The sequence below is a fragment of the Ostrea edulis genome, chromosome 6, assembly GCF_947568905.1.
Source record: "Ostrea edulis chromosome 6, xbOstEdul1.1, whole genome shotgun sequence".
Taxonomy (NCBI): Eukaryota; Metazoa; Mollusca; class Bivalvia; order Ostreida; family Ostreidae; genus Ostrea; species Ostrea edulis.
The window spans coordinates 51200550-51224430 of record NC_079169.1 but is presented as its reverse complement, the minus strand read 5'-3'; the positions used below and the strand labels follow the sequence as shown (position 1 = coordinate 51224430).

Genomic DNA, 23881 nt, shown 5'->3' with positions numbered 1-23881 from the left:
AAGTCGAAAATGTAAAACGTTTATGACGCCGACGACGACAGACAACGGGCAAATTTTGATCAGAAAAGCTCACTTGAGCCTTTGGCTCAGGTGAGCTAAAAATATAAATGCTCACCATTTACGAATATCACAGTTTATCATTCCTGTCGGTGCATGGAGTAAACTGCCAATCTGCAAGATATTTAATTATCAAATACTTTTATGCTATTCTCTAAACTGAGCACACTAAAAACTGTAATTCATATAATTCAACACAAGAGATGTTTCTAAAACACATATGCCCCCCAAGTTGCAAAATTGAAAGGGTTATACCCGTGCCTCATTTAATTGATAGTAGTTACACCAATTCAAAATATTGAGCAGACAATACCTTCCTATGTCAAGAGTGGACTGACCATGTGACCTAAGAATCAATAGGGGTCATCTACTCCTTATATATGCTGTACAACTGTACCAAGTTTGTTGTCAATCAACCAATTAATTCGTAAAATATAGGAAACATCCCCCTTAATGTATTGAATAGTATGGAGGAGAAAGCATGGGCAGGAAGATAGACATGAACTCTGATAAGCCATATAGGAGGAGAAGCGTTCACACACTATTTTATACCCTACACCCCTCAGATCCACTTTAACTTTAAGGATAGCAATTGGATCCTCCTGTCCCTACAACTTGCACATCTACAAATGGCATTGAAGCATTGTACAAATTCTCAAGTCTATCAGATAAGCCATATAGGAGAAGTGTTCACAAGGTATTTTAACATCCTCCACCCCTTTTAGATCCACTATATCTTTTAGGAAAAACTTTGGATCCTCCCATTCCGACAATATGCACATCTACAAATGACAATTAAGCATTGTACAAAGTTTCAAGTCTATCCAATAAGCCATATGGGAGGAGAAGAGTTCATAAGCTATTTTACATCTTCCACCCCTCTTAGATCCACTATAACTCTTAGGAAAACAATTGGATCCTCCCGTCCCAACAATATTCACATTTGCAAATGACAATGAAGCATTGTACAAAGTTTCAAGTCTATCTGATAAGCCATATAGGTGGAGAAGCGTTCACAAGATTTTGTGACAGAAGGAAGGACGGACAGAAAGTACAAATACAATATGTCTCCCCCTGGAAGAGGGAAGATATAATTATATGAGTGCATGTTTATATACACACAGCACTAAACATAACTTAAAGTAATTCCACCCTCCTATGATGTCATCAGATTTTGCAAAATCAATGATTTATTTAGATTTATGCATGATAGGAACATCAATTTTGTTAGTCTTTTCCGATAGTTATTGTAAAAAAAACAACCTGTTAAAACAAGAGGTACTGTGAGCAATGCTCACTAAGAATACCCCTCGCTTACCCCAATCTCCTAAAGGGTGTTGGAAATAGGTAAAACTTCAATATTATGATCCAAAAGGTATCTAGGAACACAGCATCTCCATGCGATGAAAAAAGCCGTTAAAGAATTTAAATGGAAACCATATTGCTACTTTGATGTCCAGTGCGCGTGACCTTTGACCTTTTGACCCCAAAATCGATAGGGAACATCTTCATCCCATGGGTAGTCCATATATATGATATGGTGACGGTAGGTGGAAAGGATAATGCTTTAGAGCCCGGAAACCATTGCGTCTACAGACGGACGAACAACCCGATTCCAGTATACCCCCCCCCCCCACACACACACACAACTTGTTGCGGGGGGTATAATAAACTATTTCAAAAGTCTAAGTTATAGATGAATAATCAATGATACGATTTAAATCAAAATAGATGTGTGTAACATTTCACTATAAAGAGTTGTATGAAAATGTGATTTGTGGAAATAAATAATAATGCTATAATTCTCATTAGAGGCCTGTGATCTTAATCACATCCTAATTAGTGTTAGAGTCAGCCCCCTGAACTGGAACATATCCTAATTAGTGTTAGAATCAGGCCCGTGAACTGGATCATATCCTAATTAGTGTTAGAATCAGGCCCGTGAACTCAATCACATGCTAGTTAGTGTTAGAATCAGGCCCGTGAACTCAATCACATGCTAACTAGTGTTAGAATCAGGCCCGTGAACTCAATCACATTTCAATTAGTGTTAGAATCAGGCCCGTGAACTGGATCATATCCTAATTAGTGTTAGAATCAGGCCCCTGAACTGGATCATATCCTAATTAGTATTAGAATCAGGCCCGTGAACTCAATCACATGCTAATTAGTGTTAGAATCAGGCCCGTGAACTGGATCACATTTTGATTAGTGTTGAATCAGGCCCGTGAACTGGATCACATGCTAATTAGTGTTAGAATCAGGCCCGTGAACTCAATCACATTTAATTAGTGTTAGAATCAAGCCCGTGAAGTCAACCACATGCTAGTTAGTGTTAGAATCAGGCCCGTGAACTGGATCATATCCTGATTAGTGTTAGAATCAAGCCCGTGAACTGGATCATATCCTAATTAGTGTTAGAAGCAGGCCCGTGAACTCAATCACATTTTACTTAGTGTTACAATTAGGCCCGTGAACTCAATCAAATTTAATTAGTGTTAGAATCAGGCCCGTGAACTCAATCACATGCTAGTTAGTGTTAGAATCAGGCCCGTGAACTGGATCACATTTTGATTAGTGTTAGAATCAGGCCCGTGAACTGGATCATATCCTAATTAGTGTTAGAAGCAGGCCCGTGAACTCAATCACATGCTAATTAGTGTTAGAATCAGGCCCGTGAACTGGATCACATTTTGATTAGTGTTAGAATCAGGCCCGTGAACTGGATCATATCCTAATTAGTGTTAGAATCAGGCCCGTGAACTCAATCACATGCTAGTTAGTGTTAGAATCAGGCCCGTGAACTGGATCACATTTTGATTAGTGTTAGAATCAGGCCCGTGAACTGGATCATATCCTAATTAGTGTTAGAATCAGGCCCGTGAACTCAATCACATGCTAGTTAGTGTTAGAATCAGGCCCGTGAACTGGATCACATTTTGATTAGTGTTAGAATCAGGCCCGTGAACGGGATCATATCCTAATTAGTGTTAGAAGCAGGCCCGTGAACTCAATCACATGCTAGTTAGTGTTAGAATCAGGCCCGTGAACTGGATCACATTTTGATTGGTGTTAGAATCAGGCCCGTGAACTGGATCATATCCTAATTAGTATTAGAATCAGGCCCGTGAACTCAATCACATGCTAATTAGTGTTAGAATCAGGCCCGTGAACTCAATCATATGCTAGTTAGTGTTAGAATCAGGCCCGTGAAATGGATCACATTTTAATTAGTGTTAGAATCAAGCCCGTGAACTGGATCATATCCTGATTAGTTTTAGAATCAGGCCCGTGAACTCAATCACATTTTACTTAATGTTAGAATTAGGCCCGTGAACTCAATCACATTTAATTAGTGTTAGAATCAGGCCCGTGAAGTCAACCACATGTTAGTTAGTGTTAGAATCAGGCCTGTGAACTGGATCACATTTTGATTAGTGTTAGAATCAGGCCCGTGAACTGGATCATATCCTAATTAGTATTAGAATCAGGCCCGTGAACTCAATCACATGCTAATTAGTGTTAGAATCAGGCCTGTGAACTCAATCACATGCTAGTTAGTGTTAGAAGCAGGCCCGTGAACTGGATCACATTTTGATTAGTGTTAGAATCAGGCCCGTGAACTGGATCATATCCTAATTAGTGTTAGAAGCAGGCCCGTGAACTCAATCACATGCTAATTAGTGTTAGAATCAGGCCCGTGAACTGGATCACATTTTGATTAGTGTTAGAATCAGGCCCGTGAACTGGATCATATCCTAATTAGTATTAGAATCAGGCCCGTGAACTCAATCACATGCTAATTAGTGTTAGAATCAGGCCCGTGAACTCAATCATATGCTAGTTAGTGTTAGAATCAGGCCCGTGAAATGGATCACATTTTAATTAGTGTTAGAATCAAGCCCGTGAACTGGATCATATCCTGATTAGTTTTAGAATCAGGCCCGTGAACTCAATCACATTTTACTTAATGTTAGAATTAGGCCCGTGAACTCAATCACATTTAATTAGTGTTAGCATCAGGCCCGTGAAGTCAACCACATGCTAGTTAGTGTTAGAATCAGGCCTGTGAACTGGATCACATTTTGATTAGTGTTAGAATCAGGCCCGTGAACTGGATCATATCCTAATTAGTATTAGAATCAGGCCCGTGAACTCAATCACATGCTAATTAGTGTTAGAATCAGGCCTGTGAACTCAATCACATGCTAGTTAGTGTTAGAAGCAGGCCCGTGAACTGGATCACATTTTGATTAGTGTTAGAATCAGGCCCGTGAACTGGATCATATCCTAATTAGTATTAGAATCAGGCCCGTGAACCCAATCACATGCTAATTAGTGTTAGAATCAGGCCCGTGAACTCAATCACATGCTAGTTAGTGTTAGAATCAGGCCCGTGAACTGGATCACATTTTAATTAGTGTTAGAATCAAGCCCGTGAACTGGATCATATCCTGATTAGTTTTAGAATCAGGCCCGTGAACTCAATCACATTTTACTTAATGTTAGAATTAGGCCCGTGAACTCAATCACATTTAATTAGTGTTAGAATCAGGCCCGTGAAGTCAACCACATGTTAGTTAGTGTTAGAATCAGGCCTGTGAACTGGATCACATTTTGATTAGTGTATCCTAATTAGTATTAGAATCAGGCCCGTGAACTCAATCACATGCTAATTAGTGTTAGAATCAGGCCTGTGAACTCAATCACATGCTAGTTAGTGTTAGAAGCAGGCCCGTGAACTGGATCACATTTTGATTAGTGTTAGAATCAGGCCCGTGAACTGGATCATATCCTAATTAGTGTTAGAAGCAGGCCCGTGAACTCAATCACATGCTAATTAGTGTTAGAATCAGGCCCGTGAACTGGATCACATTTTGATTAGTGTTAGAATCAGGCCCGTGAACTGGATCATATCCTAATTAGTGTTAGAATCAGGCCCGTGAACTCAATCACATGCTAGTTAGTGTTAGAATCAGGCCCGTGAACTGGATCACATTTTGATTAGTGTTAGAATCAGGCCCGTGAACTGGATCATATCCTAATTAGTGTTAGAATCAGGCCCGTGAACTCAATCACATGCTAGTTAGTGTTAGAATCAGGCCCGTGAACTGGATCACATTTTGATTAGTGTTAGAATCAGGCCCGTGAACTGGATCATATCCTAATTAGTGTTAGAAGCAGGCCCGTGAACTCAATCACATGCTAGTTAGTGTTAGAATCAGGCCCGTGAACTGGATCACATTTTGATTGGTGTTAGAATCAGGCCCGTGAACTGGATCATATCCTAATTAGTATTAGAATCAGGCCCGTGAACTCAATCACATGCTAATTAGTGTTAGAATCAGGCCCGTGAACTCAATCATATGCTAGTTAGTGTTAGAATCAGGCCCGTGAAATGGATCACATTTTAATTAGTGTTAGAATCAAGCCCGTGAACTGGATCATATCCTGATTAGTTTTAGAATCAGGCCCGTGAACTCAATCACATTTTACTTAATGTTAGAATTAGGCCCGTGAACTCAATCACATTTAATTAGTGTTAGAATCAGGCCCGTGAAGTCAACCACATGCTAGTTAGTGTTAGAATCAGGCCTGTGAACTGGATCACATTTTGATTAGTGTTAGAATCAGGCCCGTGAACTGGATCATATCCTAATTAGTATTAGAATCAGGCCCGTGAACTCAATCACATGCTAATTAGTGTTAGAATCAGGCCTGTGAACTCAATCACATGCTAGTTAGTGTTAGAAGCAGGCCCGTGAACTGGATCACATTTTGATTAGTGTTAGAATCAGGCCCGTGAACTGGATCATATCCTAATTAGTATTAGAATCAGGCCCGTGAACTCAATCACATGCTAATTAGTATTAGAATCAGGCCCGTGAACTCAATCACATGCTAGTTAGTGTTAGAATCAGGCCCGTGAACTGGATCACATTTTAATTAGTGTTAGAATCAAGCCCGTGAACTGGATCATATCCTGATTAGTTTTAGAATCAGGCCCGTGAACTCAATCACATTTTACTTAATGTTAGAATTAGGCCCGTGAACTCAATCACATTTAATTAGTGTTAGAATCAGGCCCGTGAAGTCAACCACATGCTAGTTAGTGTTAGAATCAAGCCCGTGAACTGGATCATATCCTAATTAGTGTTAGAAGCAGGCCCGTGAACTCAATCACATGCTAATTAGCGTTAGAATCGGGACCGTGAACTGGATCACATTTTAATTAATGTTAGAATCAGGCCCGTGAACTGGATCATATCCTAATTAGTGTTAGAATCAGGCCCGTGAACTCAATCACATGCTAATTAGTGTTAGAATCGGGACCGTGAACTGGATCACATTTTAATTAATGTTAGAATCAGGCCCGTGAACTGGATCATATCCTAATTAGTGTTAGAAGCAGGTCCGTGAACTCAATCACATGCTAATTAGTATTAGAATCAGGCCCGTGAACTCAATCACATGCTAATTAGTGTTAGAATCAGGCCCCTGAACTCAATCACATGCTAATTAGTGTTAGACTCAGGCCCGTGAACTGGATCACATTTTAATTAGTGTTAGAATCAGGCCCGTAAACTGCATCATATCCTGATTAGTGTTAGAATCAGGCCCGTGAACTCAATCACATCCTAATTAATGTTAGAATCAGGCCCGTGAACTGGATCATATCCTAATTAGTGTTAGAGTCAGGCCCGTGAACTCAATCACATCCTATTTAGTGTTAGAGACAGGCCCGTGAAGTGGACCATATCCTAATTAGAAGCCCATGAACTCAATCACATCCTAATTAGAACCCTGTGAACTCAATCAAATCCTTATTAGTGTTGATTCTGTACCTCCACTTACAAAAGATTTTTAATATGCATCTCGGGTACGAGTTAATACTAGGCCTTTAGTAAAAACGAAAGTAAATTGTATGACGTATGCAATTTGTGTGTGTTTGAGTTCACGGAACTTCCGATTGTATCAGTTCACGGGCTTATAGACCCTGCCAAAGAAAATATGCATATCGCAAGATTTGAATTTCATCGCTTTCAAACTCGAAAACTACGCAAAATATTTCATTTAAAACACATTTAAAGTAGTTTTAGGCATAAAAAGAGCTAATTTTGCTGAAAAAATGAAAAAGTTTAGAAACATGCGCTGTGATAGAGAGATAGTTTAGCAGTCAAATCACTTATTTGAAGCGAACAGCAGTGTCACCTAAGTGCACATTAATTGCTAGAACTGGCCGAAGCTGAAAGTAAATTTCCAGACATGAATTATGAAGGACTGCTCCGAGATTCGGTGAAAACGTCAGTCCTAATATTCAGCCGAGCCGAATCTCAACCGAGATTACAAATATACCAGTGGTGGCCGGGTAGCTGGCGCCCCCCCCCCCCTCCCTTCTTAAAATTTTCAAATTTAAGGTAAATCGTGGTATCTTGTTTAGAAAAATGTACTAAATGATAAAAGAAGCAATAATTTCTTCCACTCCCGGAAAAATAAATGACAAAATCTTTTGATTTCTTGAATCACTTTCTTGGGAAAACCTAATTTTTTTCCAAAAACCCTTAAAATTTGCGTCATCTTATTAATTTCACCTTATTAAAAATGATAGAAAATAGTACAAATGCCCCAGACCCCGTAACAGCACAAAATACACCCCCTCCACGTGCCTGCGTGTGACCATCGTCAACGAAAGCTCGAAGCAATCATTTTAATTTGTCAAGTGGTCCTGCGGTCAAACTCATGAACCATTCATTACCTGTTCGTCCCAAGTATGTTCGTCGATCCCTAATGCCTGTTAGCCCTGTAAATGGTTTTGCTCCCTATTCAGTAGGTAATTGAAATGGAATTCGATATTTATCTAAGGCAATTGTCGTCATGCACATGTCGAGGAGCATTTTGATTTTAAAGGGATTGATTCACGATTTCCCATCCAAATTTTGTTTTTTACTTTTAATTAATGATCAAAATCTACTGTGTTATGTGTTTAAAAGATTTTACAGAAAATTAAGGTTATACATTATCATAGGACCTCAGTTTAGAGGGGTTATTTGTTTGTAAACAAAGATTGCGGTATGTTATTGTTTACAAAAGAAATGTATATCGATATAATTTTATTATATCTATCACATTTCAAGTATTCTTTAGGAAAAATGTGTCATCAGAAATTTAAATTTGTGTCTGCAAATTTAAGATGCTAAACATCTCAATGTTTTTTTGTACAATATATGTAAACATAAAAAGACTCGAGTCTTAGTTTGCATTAGCACAGAGTTAAGGCTATATATATTGCTTTTATTCTTGCATTCAGAATATTTAATGCAAAAGAATTTGTTGTCCAAATAAGATGAGTTATATTTTTTATATTTTTACATTTAAAAAAATTAAAGATATGTTGTTTTTTCAAAACTCGTGAACCAGTCCCTTTTTAAAAAGAATTATTGGCCTAGGTATGATCTTACAGCATACATGTATGACATCAAAGTTTCACATTTAAACATATACATGTAATATGTTCACATATTTTTCTTCTTCAATGGATGAATATGGTATTCCATTTGTTTCCTTCTTAGGAAAAAGAAAAAAAAAGCCAATTTTCGTATTATGTGACGTCATTCTTACGTCACATGGTGGATGCGACAAACCAGCCATTTGCAAAAACAGGCTGTCGCAGGGTTTTCATCAGCAATCACCATCTTAATTATGTGTGTACAAAATGTCTATAATGATGATGTATAAGGAAGATAACAAACATTTTGACATCAAATTAAACATATGATAAATAAATTCATTGTGTAATAAGTACCTGAAAAAGCCATGTCATTTAGATATACCTGTATTTGGTTGTAATACAACTTCATGATGACCTTTTACAAATTTTGAGATTATGAATGAATCTGAATTAATCCTACAATTAATGAAGAATTTAGATGTAAAATTAACTTTGATTGTTTTGAAAAGTTAAATGGGATTTTTTAAAAAGTTAAATTGTAGTTAATGTTAAATATTTACATAACACCTGTGTTATTGCTGATAATTGTAGCTTTACTTGAATATAAAACCTTATTTTTGATTTATATGTTGGAGGATCCATAAATTTGTGAAACGAGAGGGGGTCAACCATATGAACAGACAGTTTTATTCCCCTTTTAACAGTCCCATTGCTTTGAGGTTAGCTAATCAGCTTTTGAACACAACAGTGTGCACAGAATGTTATACATGTAGCTGTGTGTGCACTGGTTCAATACTGATTTCATTATTTACTTTTTAAATCTGTCCAGTTGAAGTTTTTATGTCAATAATTACAGTATAATCAAAATCATATATTCTAGAGCTTTGAAAACATTTCTCATAAAAAAAATGGAACCAAAGCCAAACATTGTTACACGTACATGTAACACTGCCCCATTCCACGCACGTGTCATGATTAGACACGTGTAAACTACAGTTTTAAAGGAGATCTACCCCAGTAATTGGACAAACCACACGGATATAGCTCACTCTAGACCTTCAACAGTGTTAAAATTTCCATGTAGCGTATTTTTTCTCTCGAAGAAACTTGAATTATTTCACGAAGAAAAGCGAGATAAAAAAGAAGAAAGAAGAACTAAAGATGGTAAGTTTTTTTGTTCTAATTTACTTTATATATACATATATATATTTTTTTTCAATTTCTACTTTAAGGCCAATAACAATAATCGGCGTCAAATGATATCGTGGATACATTGGAGTGTCATGTTTTTGCTCGGCGCTTTCGGCCATTGAGCAGTGAGGTTTTTTTTAGCGTGCCACAAGTAGTGTGACGTGGGACATCCGTTTTTAAGGTCATCTCCGAGAACCCGTGACATTCACACATGATGCTGAGTGTTTGGCGCTGGAATGTCATTGCCTGTTTAACGGCGTAGGTCTGTTGCGGCCGGAATTTGAACCCCGGCCTTCCGCATGCGGGGCAAACGCACTAACCTCTAGGTCACCGCGGCGGTGACACGCGATATGAATAAAACATTCTCGAAGGAATGTAAAAAAGAAAAACAAATGTCTCGCCTATGAATTTCAATAAAAATATTACAAAATGCAGGTATCTTGTCCATTATTTCATGGACTACTAAATGTTTTACCGATGAAAAGTATAGGTGTTTCGAAAGAAAGTGCATACATGCAGATGTAAGATATAAATAGTCACTCAACGATTTGTAATATATTTGTATTTACCAAAGCTTTGCATATTTACATTTACCATTATATAGTCACCAGTCACAGCAGACAAGTGGCTAGGACTTCCGCTCCCCGATTCTTAATTCTAGCTCTAGCGCCGTCTTAAATCTAAGGAGTTTAACATAGGTATTGAAAGGTCCCTCATTAAACACCCGGCAGATGTGATCTTATGTATAGCCCAGGTAGGCGTCACCGCCACGGACTCCTTACACATGTATGTGTAAAAAAAAAAAAAATCTCGAATGGGACATAAAACAACATAAAACCCCCTTATGCTTTGTCGGTAATAAACCATTTCTATTTCAGTGTATTTTATTACTTGATAAAATCTTACTTTCAACTCAATGTGATTCAAATCAGATCTTTGATTCCGCTCCAGCAATGTATTGTGTCGCGACGGGACCAGATCAAAGATCTTATCTTACATGTAATCAGATTGTTTCAAAAAGACATGAATACCTATGTTGATAAAAATAAACAAGTGTTATGACAATATATGGATAGGATGGAGTCTTTAAGCTTATAGATAAAACGAAACGCATGTTTTATAAACGTTTTCTTTATTCAGATGAAATACACCAGGCTAACAAGACTACACCAAAACACTGCATATCATAGAAAATGTCATTATGCAATAATATTTACATTTTAAACTGTTTCTCTGTAACAACCAGCTGTTTAGTCCAACGTAGTAGTTTTTCCATACAATATATCAACATGTATAAAGTTTTCATGCAAATCAGCACTTTTCATGGCGCCAGTGGGCGGTAACTATGGAAATTAACATGGAATGTAGTATGTACATGTATTTCTATTTCTATGTCGATTTTATATTTTCATGTTTTTTCTGAAATAGAAATACATGTATAAGAAATCAATGTTTAGTTTGTTGGGTATGCGAGATGATTAACTACATTGTACATATACGATGGAAAACGTGATAACTTCCACGAGGTGGTGTGATCTTTTTCCCGCGATTCCTTAAGTGACAGCATAATTTACAATTTATAAAAATACATAAAATAAAAATATATATAATTTATTAAGGCAGATATTTGTTGGAATTGTATAAAACATATTCTTGTCACTCCAGACCCGGTGAAAATCACAAGGTTAACAACTGAAGATGGTATATATTTAGAGTAAATTTTATGAACATCTGAAAACCTTTTGGAAGAATTGTATGAAAGCATCTTTTACTTCAGGTATTTTCCAACAATATATAAATGGGTTCATAAGAGAATTGAGACAGCATAAGCCTGCTGCAATGGTCACGTACAAAACCGGTAGATCAGGAAAAACGAGAGACAGTATCAGGGGGCCTGATAAAAAGATCAAGAAAACCATCAACAACCCAACCAAGACAACGGTATTGGTGATCTTTCTTCTCCGAAGGACTGCAAGTTGTGCGTGTTGAGTAATAATCTGCGGTTCCGTTTGAACATATTCCTCCTCCGCAGGTACAGATCTAACACGAGGAGGTCGTGTTGAAGAAAGTTCCTCGTCTTGACATCTCCATGATATCCTCAGTTCTCTACAGTTTACAGTCGCTGGACTTTCTTTCTGACGATGAGAAATCTCTTGCTTTGAATATTCAGCACGATGTTGCGGAACTATTTTTTTATTCATCTTGATCACATTTCGGATGGTAAAACAGTATAGAACGACAGTTAAAACCAGAAAGAATACCGAAGACCTCGTGAATACATCAAAAACATTATGATGTCGACTGTATACATAAGCTGTGTTGCATACGCCGTGTAATTCATGCACGCTTTCTTCAGGAGGCGATATCAGTCCCACAGTGAACACCAAAATGACCATCCAGCTCAACATGCAGACAAAATACTTCCGTTTATTCTGAAATAAACAGTTGCTCCACTTTGTCTTGCAGATAACAGAATACCGCTGCAAGCTGATCAGAAAGGTTTGGAAAAGAGATAAGAGCATTCCGTTAGTTAATGATGTAATCTGAAAAGCACATAAGATTTGGGAGTTCATCCACTTTGCATTTAGCATCCTGATTGCGTAAATGATGAAACCGAGGCCTACCAGAATATCACAAAGGGACAGGAGGAGCACCAGGAAATGGTACGGATTTTGTCTCAGATTTTTCTTTGAGAGTAAAATTATCAAAATTAAACCGTTTAAAAGAGCGCAAAGAATTCCAACGAGGAGAACGATAAATACAAAAGATTTGGGATGGTTGTGACCGGCATACAATGAACAGTTCAAGCAGTGGGTCATGTTTTCAACGAGAGTGTTGTCCTCAATGAAAGGTCTGAAGTTAGCTGTCCTGAAAATGAAATATAAAGAAAAGACTGGAACAATAGGCATTTTAAGTTATACATGTAATATAAGTTTTATATATATATATATATATATATATATATATATATATATATATATGAATGATCGAATATGATTTTGGATCAGCTCTTTGGACGAATAAGGCATGTCCTAATTCGCTCCGCTTTTAACATTGATTATCAAGCCTAAAAACCAAAAACATGTAGTCTGCGTTGTAAATGTGTTTGTAGATTAGTGTAGTTGTAGTGTATTTATATGTAGTTTTTGTTATTATTCTCTGGTGACATTGGCCACATTATGTAATTCTTTTCGTTTGTCCCGAGGAAGGGACGGGTCATCCCGAAAATTTGACAATCTGGTTGTTTGTGTCGTTGGTCTGATAGCGATTTTTCGCATTTGAGAAGCAGTAGACAATGTTTGACGATTGGTTATAACCGATAGATGGACTTTATTTCTAGTTCACCATGACGATGCGAGAGGTAAGACCTTGACAGAGTGGCTTCTAAACGGTAGGGGTCTAATTATCATTTTATATCAAAGTTTAGCTGAAAATTGCAATTGATATAGCTGGTAAAAAAGGAAACCAAGATGGCGGCGTGATATATGAATACTTTGTTTATATGAGACAATTTTTTATATTATAGATATATAAAACCTCGAGTGCCTGTGGACAATACGTATGCCATAGAGCAGATTCATATATTTAAAAAAAAAAACATTACTGTATTTTGATGAATTTAACAGGAACGTTTTTAACACATTTAAACAATAAAGTTACTAGATGAAAAAAACCCATCAATCTTGTATTACATTGTAATAATCCCGTGGGGATCCGGGTTATAATAGGTCCTCAGTACCCCTTGTTTGTTGTAAGAGGCGACTAAATGGGGCGGTCCTTCGGATGAGACCGCAAAAACCGAGGTCCCGTGTCACAGCAGGTGTGGCACGATAAAGATCCCTCCCTGCTCAATGGCCCTAAGCGCCGAGCATAGGCCTAAATTTTGCAGCCCTTCACCGGCAGTGGTGACGTCTCCATATGAGTGAAATATTCTCGGGAATACACAATATACAATAAACAATATACAATCAATACATTGTAATATTAAGAGTACCAAGGAAACATTTACCGAGAAGAAAATCTGTATTTACCTGAGCTGGATATCGATAATTTTCGTTTAAAGTCTTCCACTTGCGCTCAGAAACAATTACACTGTAGTCAGAATATTCATCCAAGACAGATGCTTTTATACAACCTAATCCCTTTAATCACAAAACAGAGGCGTTTAATATGCGTTAATATGCCAATTTATATACATGTAACTTAACTCACTTTTTCAGCCAATCAAATACCTCAAATTCTCGCATAGATCCATTAATCATAGTGAAGAATCGTGTAGAGAAACACGAATTTCGCGGTTTAATATAAAACGAACGAATCAAAATCTTCATTAGTTAGAAAATAGAAAATTAAGTAGTTAAAAAAAACAACCCAAAACGAACAGTTTTGTTTCCAATTTTGCTTGTACACTCAATCAGTGGTACACATGCAACGGGGATGATTTCTGATGAGCACTTCCACGAACTCTAAAGGGAGTGTTTGACTGGTATCATCCGAGATACAGCGCGGCAACCTATTCTAGACGAACAGAAAAACTCTTGATTGGGATGAAGGCAGAGGAATTGTTCAGACAAGGCGACAAACGGCATATGTTGCATGCGGTAGCGACTGTTAATGGACCATAGACATACTGAGATCTGACTCAGGTCACCGACAGTAGATGTTACACCCTAAAGCGATTTGGGATTTCTTATGTAACACCCGTCCCAAACGTCGCCGGCGACGATTTGGGCATAACCTCACACCCCTTGCTGCAACTATCTGGAAACATCATTTACATATACAAATTGGCCCTGTTTGTTAATTCCTTCTCTCCTCCTCTTTCTTCTTCTTCTTCCTCTTTTGTGGTTAAGCTATGACCGCAAAAGGTTCTTTGGACCCTATAAGAAAGACATTTTAAACTTCAACTTCGTCTTTTACTTGTTCTGTTGTATAATTTTTAAAAAAGATTTATTTTTCGTTCAGTCCTCCAGAGAGAGAGAAAGAGAGAGAGAGAGAATCATTCTGCTGATCATGGGGTTGTTAGGTCTTGTGCATCGCAGATTTGTTAGTGACCTCAGATTATATCAGATTACGCCTGTTAACTCTCATTCCAGAATTGTAATTTTTGGGGAGGCATGTCAGAGGGTCACTTGTAATCTACATACAAAATTTCAGCCCAATAGATCGACAACACCAGGGATATGAGTGCGGATAGACAGACAAACAGGTCAAGTGAAACCTATGTACTCCCACATAAGAGGGGATACAATAACAAACTCTGTGTAATCTATCCTAAAAACGTCCATATAATACTGGCGGGCGACGATTTAGGACGGGCGATGATTTGAGGTGTACTATAGTACATCCCAAATCTTCGCCTCTAATGATAGTGCAATCTTGTCCAATATCGTCACTGGGGCGATGATTTGGGATGCCGGGCGACTATTTGAGGTGTAACAGATATTACACCGCTGATGTTAGTGTTAGTACGATAGTAGCCGATGAGTTCCAAATGGTCATCAAAACATGTTGTCTTCCTGTGAAAAGATATAAAGGATATAAGCGGCTCAAATAGTCCATTGCATGTTCAGAAATTTACACTTATTGTGCAAATGCGATACATGTATTTTCATACAATATATAGGGCTCACGTAGGGTGTGACTGGTCGACATGGAATGCTTACTCCTCCTAGACACCTGATCCTATCTATGGTATATCCAGGGGTCCGTGTTTTCCCACTTTCTGTTTAGTATTCCTTATAGGAGATTAATTACTGTTCGTTAGTTTTACCTTTCATTTTCATACATCCCCAGACGGGTATAAAATTGGTACGAAGAAATGAATTGTTTTGTGAATGTGTTTTATTCAATATTTAAAGTGTTTTGTAGAATATCAACGTTACTCCCCTTACGCACCTCATCCCATCTCTGGTGTTAAAACATTGTTGTGACGTCAGTTCTTTGTCTTGACAGTACTTTATTTTTCATACTGTACTGAACATAGTCCAGTCCAGTATTATTAAGAGCAGTCCAGTATTATTAAGAGCAGTCCAGTATTATTAAGAGCAGTCCAGTATTATGAGAAATACTGGACTGACAGTAAAAACCAGGAACAAAGACCACTCTTCGTTGTGCGAGGAAACATTTATTATTCATCAAATACAATATTCAAGGCGTGAAATATTCCAGTAAATTATACGAAATGAGTGTTTCATGTATAATCCGATTTTACCGTGTATGAAATCGTTCAGGCACCAGTTATAAATCCATGTCACAATCATTCATTTAAACACATGCACATTAAAATCGCAAATTCACTGTTACATCCCCGTCAGTGATGTTTATTTCCTTTTTTGATCCATAGGAAACACTTTCATTGAGGTTCACTTTCTTCGCCTCCGGCGGGGACACTGGGCGGTTTCTGAATCAAATCACTTACACTCTGTAATTGTTCCTCGGAGGTGCGTTTGTAGTTGCGAATCACAGATGACATGTAACCAGTTTTTTCCGCTATAAGTTGCTCGTCAACACCCGCAGCATATAGGCGTGTAGCGGCAGTAGCCCGAAGAGAGATTTGTAATCCTGCCTCTTTAACATTTTGGCCACAATCTATTGCAGTTGATGTACCCCGACTGGGACGTCGTACCATACATTCCCCTTAGGAGCGATTTTTGATCTGAGATAAAATGCATTGCATTTTCCACTTCTGGGGCTACAAATGATTAAATAAAATAATTGTATACAACAAAAATGAAACAAGCAAAATAAATAATGTGCAAAAAAATTGTTAATATATTTAGGAGAATCTGTAGAAATAATGAATAATCTTACCGCAAACTCATGTACTTTTCAATCATCTGAATCCATTTCTTCAAGGCACCCGGACTAAATGCTAAAAGAGGGTTGCGGCTTCTGTTTTTATACCAGTTATAGGCCTACGTGTCAGAATCATATCAGGGTTCCCAGAAAGGAATGTGGGAAACCAATGTTTTGTTTTTTCTAAAAGATTCTTTCCGAACACCCTTTACGTAGCCTCATTCACCCAAAAAAGAAAACCAGTTTTGTTGAGTACAGTCTTCAGACAAAAGAAGCGTTCGAATCGCTTTCCATGAAGAACAAAACCCTGTTTTGAGGAGTACCGTATTATGACAATTGAAATGATGAGCTAACAGTTTTTGTGAATTAAAGACAAGATTTGACCTTGTGTGCCATTAAAGTTTATGAATTCCTAATATATCAAAATTATTAAAAACAAATCAGAAACGAAAGGTGTAAATATATTTGTCTATACCAATGATTATTTGTACGTGGGTTTTTTGTGTGCGTTTAAATGCATTTGTTTTTAGATAGAACAATGTTTTAAGTAAGATACAAGACTCGATGGTCTATTGTGTCAGATACGGGACTTATCACTCGCCACTACGCGGCTCGTGCCAGTCCCGTATCTGACATAATAGACCATCTTCGTCTTGTATCCCTCACTGACCAGGGTCCGTGTTTGTCCTGCTCATAATTCTGTATTCTGTATAAGAGTTGTGAGTTGTGAGATTGACTATTTTTCTTTATGTCTTCGAGATACGCGAGTCAAATTGGGCATTGTGTACTACGATCGAAGGAGATAGGTGTTTATCAGTTCTTTCGGCAAGCTAATTATTTTAGGAATTGGTTTGGTTTTGGATAATATATTGTAACATTAAAACAAGTATACGTACCGGTCTATCATTTTAATTGACGTTTATTAGTCTTACTGTTAATTGCATTCGCGTTTTCTTTTGGATTAAAATTGGTAATCATTTAATTTAAAAATGAAAGGTCTACGATAAACTGTCTGCTTACACGAAAAAGATAACCTTCTGATATTATTGTTATGATCGACTGTAGGGTTTAACAAAAGTAAATTGTAATGGAAAACATGCATTTTCATTCAAATCATTGAGACATATTTCCCCCCATTAAATTGCCGTATCAGCTCAATGAATTACTGAAGAAAAAATCGCCAATTAGTTCTTCAATACCTTGTATTGTATTTCGGTTATCGAAATACGTGTATTTTCCCATGAAATGAATTTAATTTTCAGATTTCTTAAACATATGACAATACGACCAATCTTTTAATTATCACTTATCCGATCCCGTGTGCGTACGTGGCACTTCTACATGTACACATGCGATAATTAAACGATTTTATGAAAATCGACTTATCACCTGCTCTATTGAAGAGGTTGGCGTGATCAATATCACGTGCACATTCGTCTACCAAGTAATTGTTTTTCTTGTTTTATACCATGACGGTGTAGCGTGTGACAGCGTTGTAGAAATTCATCGTTATCGAAAGCGAATTTTCTTAATTTGGCTTGATGTCCATACTGTCAAGCTCGCTGATCAGGCTCTCCTATGAAGTTTGGTTGCGCACGTTGTGGCTGCAACATCGGGTTTCCCTACGCGTTGGCAGAGCCAGTTAAACGTATTTCACAACCTTTCGATTGGCATTAACGATCGCAAATAACAAATGAGAAGATAGTTAACCCCGCTCTATTGCAATGTATTGTGCTTTGCTTTTTATTTAAGTCGTATTTAACTCTCTTTTTTTACTTTACGAAATGTTTACTACGGAGCCCCAGGAGGGCCATTTTATGTTATCTCTTACGACTTATTTGTTATTTCTTTTTTGTTACGACTTATTTAATGAAGTTTGGGGGAAGTTGCAAAGATGTAGTCACTCAGATGACCTATTGCGGTTGGTCTGTGTCCATCGTGCGTTAAAAATTAAACATTTTTAACTTCTTGATAACTACCATTCCAATTCTTTTCAAATTTGGTGTGAAGCATCTTTGGGACAAGGGGTTTAAATTGTAAATTTCAGGACTCCTGCACCCATGGGGTCTTTGGGATGGGGCAAAAAGTACCCCAAATTAACCAATTTTCAAAAATCTTCTTTACAAAGTTGTACATCTGTATGAAAAACTAAATGCATAGTCATATAGAGCAGGAAGACCTCTACCAATATTGTAAATTCCATGATCCCAGGGGTAGCGGTTCTGACTCCAGGGTGGGGCCGAATTTGGTATATATGTGTAAAACATCTAAATAACATCTTCTTTAATGTTGTTGATACTGAATTGAAATTGATTGGATATTTAGAAGGAGGAGGTAGTTCTGTAGCCCCACCCCCACCCCCGACCCCCCAAAAATCATGTGTTTACGGTAACCTACTGTAAAAAAAAAAAAACACAAATAGGGTCGGTAGGTCGGTACTTGTTCTATGTCTTGACAGTTATTTCGTGCAATTTCCCCACAATTTTACATTCATTGTTAAACTTCTTTAGTTGGTTATGTTTAACGTCTCACCCGAGAATTTTTCACCATTACCGGTGAAGGGGGCCTGCGCTCGGCGCTTACCGCCTTTGAACAGGGGTTAGTGATACTTTTAACTAATACTCAGGTGGCTAATAAGGCTTAAAAAGTTTATTTCGATCCATTTTGAACACAATTACTTTATTTATAAAATAGCAAATGCACGTGGATATATTGAACATTCACTTGCCCCAGGCTTCAGGCAATGGGATTTTCAGTCTGGGACGGTAAATTGCTCTTTTACTCTCATTATCACTTGATAAATTATAGTGAATATTAAATTACACAAATAATTAAAATTTTAAAACAATACAAATAATAAGTAAGATTTAAGAATTTAGAAATAAATGATAATGAATAAGAATTAAAAAATAGCATGCAAGAAATAACAAGTAACTTTTAAGAAATAACAGTTTAGTAATAAGAATTTAGAAATAACAAAAAAAAATGAATAACAAATAACATTTAAGAAAAAACAGTTTATTAATAAGTACGGAGCCCCTGGTGGGCCATTTTATGTGACCTCTTACGACTTATTTGTTAATTCTTTTTTGTTACGACTTATTTATTATCTATCATTTTAAAGTAATATTTGACATGTAGCAACGTGTTCCTCTATTATTAGATTATTATTTCCAGTGACAAAGACAAACCAGTTTTTTAAACCATGTTTTGTAGAATATGCATGTTCTTTTATATACGTTTGTGCGTTCAATGTGTAGTGCCGTCAAATGCCCCCACAGTCCGCGGAAGCGCTGTAAGCAGAAATGACCTAATCAACTTTTATTTTATAGATGGATTTAAGTGTTTTGAATTAGTTCTTCTCCTGTTTTCTAAACACGGCATTACTATATCCGTTCGACAGTTGAAGCGAATTTTAAAGAAGGTAGGTCTACGAAGACGTTATCAACAGTACTCTGACACCGAAAATGTTGCTGAAGTAATTAAAAAATGAATGCAGAGTAAGTGGACAGTGTGTTGGTTGAAGAACCATGTGGAAAATACTTATTCAAGACCATTGATTGGCAGTAAGAAAAAACGATGTACTGAAGATTATGAAAGAGAATTCCCCAGAAGTTGTTGAGGTGCGAAGAGCTCATAGGTTGAAGCGAGGGTCTATACATTGAAGGAACCGAACTACGTGTGGCATGTGGATAGATATGGTAAACTTAAACCTTTTGGATTCTGTATCCATGGATGCATTGATGGTTACAGTCGAAGAGTCATATGGCTCGAGGTGGCATCCAGTAACAGTGACCCAGCCATTATTTCCTAATATCATCTTAATTGCTTGAACTATGTTAAGTGTCCTCCCAAAGTATGAAGAGCTGATAAAGGTACTGAGAACAGTAGTCTTAGTTTTCCGATACCATTCAACGGACTCTATGGCCGGTATGAGATGTTTTATCTATGGTAGAAGCACATCAAACCAAAGAATAGAGGCATGGTAGGGAACCCTTCAAAAATTCGGGATTCATTGGTGGATAAATCATTTTAAAGATATCCGGGACTGTGGCTATTTTGATTTGGATAATCCCGTTGTGATAGAGTGTTTAAGATTTTGTTTCGTGAATTCTCTGCAAACTGAGATTCAAAACGTTTGATAATCTGACTTGTAAATCTTCTAACGTTGTCTACACCATTGAGTGTAACCTGTGTGGCTAATTTATGTGGGAGAAACCAAAGGTTCACTTAATAAAAGAATATCGGGGCACAGATTTCAAATTAGTAATGGTGGTAACCAACTTCTTTACAAGCATTTTAATTCACCGGACCACTCCATCTTGTCCATGAGGGTAAGGATTTTAGAAAAAATTTACCATCACACAAACAATCCTACATTAATCACCCCTTTTCGTAGACAACGAGAAGATCACTGAATCAGGACCCTAGGCACTGCATTTCCATATGGATGCAATGATAATGTATATGATGTGGAAAATTTGACTAGTCCACAAGGAAATAACGTTAATGTGATGGGACTCTTTCCCAATACCCAAAGACGAAAACGCAGTCACGGACATCGTTCATATAAAAGACCAAGTATAAATGATGTCACGTTTGATTCACTTTTGCCTCACGTCAACAGACAATTGGGTCCACATCATATTCGTACAAAACTTTACTCTATTCCATTGAGGGTTTTACATACGTTATTTGAAGAAGCTATGGCTAGTCTATACTTGGATTTTTCAACACCTGAATATAGACTTAACTCTATGATTATGGATGTTGCCTATCACAGGCTCTATAAACCAGCACGGACCATGGATGATATTCCTTCCAAATCATGCCGTCAGTTCCTTAAGCTCAAATTTACAAACAAAGGAATAGATGCCGTCAACATAAGCAACATTCTTTGTCATAAAAGGGTTCAGTCGTGTATTCCAACTTATTTCAAGTTCAAGTCTACACCCTGTATTTCCTACAGCTATACTTCTACTATTGCATCCAAACTTTTTAATTATAAACAAACTTTGCAGTGCTTAGATATAGATCATCTTATACGTAATCCACCAACATGTTCTTGTTCTTCATCTTCTTTCAACTACAAGTCCAGCTGGACATGTCATTACTGGTGATGTTGATATAGTTGAAAATGAGGACCTCAAATCACTTATTCTTAAAGGTCCTAAATACAGAGAACCTCGGTCTTTTAATCGGCGACAGAACTTCATCTCTATTATGAGTTCTGTCGAAGATTATGCCAGACGATGGGCTAAATATGAAAAAGAAGAACTTGATACATTGTCAGAATGGGTTAAAAGCATAAGAGGGATATTAAAATCCCGCATTAGACACATGAAAACAAAAGTACGTACCATCTATCCTTCTGTGTTTAATAAACCAGAAGTGATAAAAGAATTAGATAGGTTACATGAGGAATATGTTTTGGTTCCAGCTGACAAAGCTAGTAACAACATTGTCTTTGTTTGTAAGGCTCATTATTACAACTGTATTTTAAGGTAGGTAAATACTATTAGAAATTTCTGTCAATCAAAGTTTTTTTTCATTTAAATAACTTTAACAACTCATAAACTAACTAAAAAGTCCATATAAGACATACCTTTGCAGGTTTATTTTTATACTATGTGCTACAGAGCACATATACCCCCAAATGCAAAATCCAAATTCTAACACAAGAATGCATCATCTCATGTTTTATTAAAAATATGCACCAAAGCACATCATATTAAGCTATAATATATAAAATCCAATAGCTATTCATTTACTGAGAGAATTTTTAAAGATATTCAATTGAAAACATACACAATTGCTGTTTAATCTGCTCACATCCTTCAGAAAAAAATCACAGAATATCGCAATTTTGAAACATTCTCAAAATCTAAATTGTTTACATGCCAGTTTTTCTTTAAAAATATTTAGAATTATATCTAAGGTTAACAAAAAAACATATTTTACCATAGTTGACCAGAAATATTTTGCAAAATGGTCTATTGAATATGTAAACCCCCATTTTAAATTTAAGTTTTACAATTATTCTTTGCACACTTTGAAAATAGTATATTGTAACAGCAAATACAGTCTTAAAATCAAGATTAACAGAATATGACAATATATATATATATATATATATATATATATATATATATGTGTGTGTGTGTGTGTAAAACATACTGAAAATTTTGTCCTACCAGACAATTAGAACACAAGGAGTGGGGGGGGGGAGGGGGGAGGTGCACCCCCACCCCTTCCTTTTTCTCACAATTTTTTTGGTGTGTGTGTTATTCTTTTTTTTGTTTGGCTATCAATCATATAATACATAAAAATACATACATGCTATCTCATAGTTATAGAAAAAATAAATATAGTGTAACATATATGTATATTCTAGCAACTACAGCTCATGTACAAATAATTTTGTTTCTTGAAAGTACTTGTGAAGAAGAGTTCAAATATTCAACAACTTTGCTGATGATTTTCTGAGGATTTATAATTCTGGGTTTCTTTGAACCAAACACACTCCCTAAAATTCAGTGTGAATTCCACTGTGAAGATCACGCCTATGTATGATTTTTAACTTGTTCAGGCTTAGATTGCAAGTTATGAGCCTTTTAAGCCTATGAGCCTTTCAATGTAGATATTACATTGCTTTGTACCATTGGAGCTAGTGAGGACTTCACACTATAATAATTCATGGTAAATATATCTAAGATTCACATTTGAATGCTAAATTTGACTCGTACAGTTCTCGTAAACTACAAACATCAAACAAAGAAAGTTATAACTGGAACTTTCTAGTCGGTGTTTAAAATTTAAAACCGGATACGTAAAAGCACGGACTTTCCTTAAACGAACTTGGCATTAATTCCACTTTTGGTAATCATACTTATACTCCAACTGCCCTTTCAAAAGACGAAATTCTTCAAAACCATGCTTCAGTTTTAGACACATTTAATATTCCAGTCAATGGGTCGAATGAATATGAGTTACCGTACCTATACTGGATTCACAAACTACATACAAACCCTTACAAACAAAGATACATTGCTGGATCCAGTAAGTGCTCTACCAAGTCCCTTATATTTGCTCCTCACGAAAATGTTAACAGCTGTGAAGGAGAAACTTCAAACTTACTGTGCGACTACATATGCCAGAAGTGGTGTTAATCAAATGTGGATTCTAAAAACTTCTAAAGAACTTTTAGTAAACTTGAAATCACAGAATTTTTCCCAAATCAATAGCATTAAAACCTATGACTTTTCAACACTATACACGACCATTCCTCACGATAAATTAAAGACTAGACTTTTTGACATCATAGACAGTTGCTTCTTCAACAAAAACGGAAAACGGAAATATTCATATCTAGTGATCAGTCATTCA

General features: G+C 36.8%; 1 long non-coding RNA gene across 3 annotated transcripts in view; it reads right to left on the bottom strand.

The window, feature by feature from the left end:
• LOC130046835 (uncharacterized) overlaps window positions 1–7066 on the bottom strand; it is a 10597-nt gene extending 3531 nt beyond the window's left edge. Inside the window, exons 1-2 of one of the 3 annotated variants that reach the window (XR_008795856.1) lie at window positions 6913–7066; window positions 116–171 (exon numbers count right to left, since the gene is read on the bottom strand). This is a non-coding gene — a long non-coding RNA (uncharacterized LOC130046835). Of the gene's footprint in view, window positions 1–115; window positions 993–1375; window positions 1646–6912 lie in introns of those variants that run through there. The other 2 variants (XR_008795857.1, XR_008795855.1) reach the window with 2 other exon arrangements.
• Window positions 7067–23881: the final 16815 nt, after the last annotated feature.